This window comes from Acomys minous (assembly GCF_964271855.1).
Source record: "Acomys minous genome assembly, chromosome: 2".
Lineage (NCBI taxonomy): Eukaryota > Metazoa > Chordata > Mammalia > Rodentia > Muridae > Acomys > Acomys minous.
In genome coordinates, this window is record NC_140484.1 from 122,933,030 (window position 1) to 122,935,953 (window position 2,924).

At 45.3% G+C, this 2,924-nt stretch overlaps 1 pseudogene across 1 annotated transcript; it reads right to left on the reverse strand.

Moving 5' to 3' along the window:
- Positions 1-855: 855 nt before the first annotated feature.
- LOC311581673 (thioredoxin domain-containing protein 17-like) lies at positions 856-1,294 on the reverse strand (annotated as a pseudogene). The gene has a single exon. The product of its transcript is annotated as a thioredoxin domain-containing protein 17-like (transcript).
- Positions 1,295-2,924: the final 1,630 nt, after the last annotated feature.

A 2,924-nucleotide genomic window follows, 5' to 3' on the forward strand; every position in this document is an offset into this window, starting at 1 on the left:
ACCCTTGTTGCTCTTGTAGAGGATGTGGTGCCTCCCTCACAACCATCCGTACCTCCAGTTTCAGGAGATCCAGTGACCTCCGACGGGGGTGGGCAAACACATACATGATGTACATACAAATGTGTGGGCAAACACTCATACTCATAAAATAAATATATCTTTAAAAAAATTAAGTGGATCTAACATGAAAAGCACAGGCAAGGCACTGTGATGAGCGGGAAATAGAAAGAAAGAGGGAGGGAGACAGAGAGGGGGAGCAAAAGGTAGGGGTGAAGGAAAAGAAAGGCTGACTTTAGTTTTTTATAGTTTCCATTAACTGTTGACAAATGAATTCCATAGGACACCTAATTCTTTTCTTTTCTTTTTCTTTTTTCTTTCTTTCTGTTTTGTTTGTTGGTTTGGTTTTCTTAGAGTTTCTCTGTGTAGTCCTGGCTGTCCTGGAACTCACTCTGTAGACCAGGCTAGTCTCAAAGTCAGAGATCTACCTGCCTTTGCCTCCTGAGTACTGGGATTAAAGGCATGGGCTGCCACTGCTGCCATTACCACCACCACCAGGCAAGGCCTTAATTTTTTTTTTGTTTTTTGTTTTTATTTTAATTCTTTATTGTTTAGACATACACTGACTGTAACATAATTTACTTGTCAATTCAAAGCAAGTATGCAGCTTCTTTTAAGCAAACCAAGAAATCAAGACACAATTGCAACCAATTTTGTTGTTGTTTTTGGTTTTCCAGACAGGGCTTCTCTCTGTAGCCCTGGCTGTCCTGGAACCAGCTCTGTAGACCAGGTTGGCCTTGAACTCATAGATCCCCTGCTATTGCTTCCTGAGTGCTGAGACTAAAGGTGTTTGCCACCACTGGCTGGGAAGGTCATCAAATCTTAATCTTCAGAGAAGGCCATCTCCATGAGGTTGGCCTGAAGGCACTCGGACTCCATAAGCTTTTAAGGCGGTTCCATATGTAAATAGTATAGGCACTGTGGTTAACTTCAGTTTTTGTCTGAAGTCATTATTTGGGTCTTTCCAGTAAGCTCTGTCTCCTGCTTGGCAGTAGATGACCACACAGTCTTCAGTAATATGCTTCAGGCCCTACTGAATGACTGGCTGAGCTTCCACACAGTCTGGACACCAGCTCTTCCCTTCCGCATCCTTAGAACTGCTGAAGTAGGTGAAAATGGTCTCGCCCTCATGCTCCTTCACAGCCTATTGAACTCCCTGAAGCCGGACATGCTCACCTCCTTGAAGGTGGCCATGGGTACTAATCCAGAGAGGAGCATGGTAGGTGCCCTAGGGTCCAGCAGCCTCAAGCAAGGTCCTAATTTGTTTGTTTGTTTTGTTTTTGTTTTTTGAGACAGGGTTTCTTTGTGTAGCCTTGGCTGTCCTAGACTCACTTTGTAGACCAGGCTGGCCTCGAACTCACAGAGATCCACCTGCCTTTGTCTCCCAAGTGCTGGGATTAAAGGCATGTGCCACCACACCCAGCACAAGGCCCTAATTTTTTTCTTTTCTTTCTTTCTTTCTTTCTTTCTTTTTTTTTATTTTTTTATTTTTCGGTTTTTTGAGACAGGGTTTCTCTGTGTAGCCTTAGCTAGGCTCTAATTGTTAATAAAACATTTCCTTTTCAGCTAATTCAGATCATTTTTCTGTCCCATATCAATATAGAGCTGTGAATCTCATTTACTGACATCTCCCTAAGAGTGGTTGCATGTTTACAATACATCCTCATATTCTGCTTGCAGTGAAGGTGACGGCCTGTGGATGCCGCAGGCTGGTTTCTTTGGAGGCAGATCCCGAGGGAAGTGGGAATGGGTGTGTACGTGTGACGGAAGAAGGGAGGAACTGGAATGTAGAGAGAAGGAAGTCAAACCCCACAGCGGGCCTGAGAGAGCCTCCGTTCAGGCCAGGGCTCTGGAGCATTTGCTGTCCTGCTGAGCATCCTGACTGCAACTTTTCCCTTACACCTCACTCAGGCCCTGGATGGCTGCCTGGGGACACCACCCAGTCTGGGGCAAACTGAGTCTCTGCAGCTGAGACCATCCAGAAGGACCAGACCTGAAGGCTGTCTTCTGAGCACACTCTTTACGTTTTGGACAGGAAATCCTTCCTAGAGGACAATCCTGTCTATCTCCTTGACTGTGTCACCATGTGACAGGGTGCCATGATTTTTTTTTTTTATTCTGAACATCTCATCTGGCCACCTAGCATGTCTACTGAAGCTCACACAGCAGGATTGTTGCCAGACCACACACTAAACAAAAACAGTTCTGCTTTTCAATTAAGATGTTGATCTGAAGTGATCCAGGAGGCCAAGAAAGGCATTCTCTCCTCTTCCTTCTGCTCCAGTTCCGTCTCTCTCTTTGGTGTTTGGTTCTTGGAGAAAGTATTTTCCTACACACTAAGTGTGGTCTGTTAGTAATAAATCAGTCTCTCCATTCCCTGGAACTGCTTCTTCTATGTCCTTTGTCAACCCCACGTCTCCAGCAAGGCGCTTAGTTTTAGGAGTGGAGTCATGGAAAATATACTGCTCCCTTTTCACAGGAAAGCAGTATATGTCAGCCTTCTGTCAAAAAACACATGTAAGAAATCCTGTTCATGTTTGTGTTAGTCGGGAGTCTTCCAGGTATGTGTGTGCATGCGTGCATGCGTGCATGTGTGTATGTGTGTGTGTATGTGTGTGTGTGTGTGTGTGTGTGTGTGTGTGTGTGTGTGTATGTGTGTGTGTGTGTGTGTATGAGAGAAAGAGAAAGAGACAGAGAGGCAGGCAGGCAGGCAGGCAGGCAGATAGATGGACAGACAGATAGGCAGAGACAGGGAGGAGTTTTGTCTTGTATTTTATGTGGGTGGGTGTTTGGCCTACGTGTATATCTGTTCGCCATATGTGTGTCTGATGCCAGAGGGCATCAGATCCCTCAAGACTAGACTTACA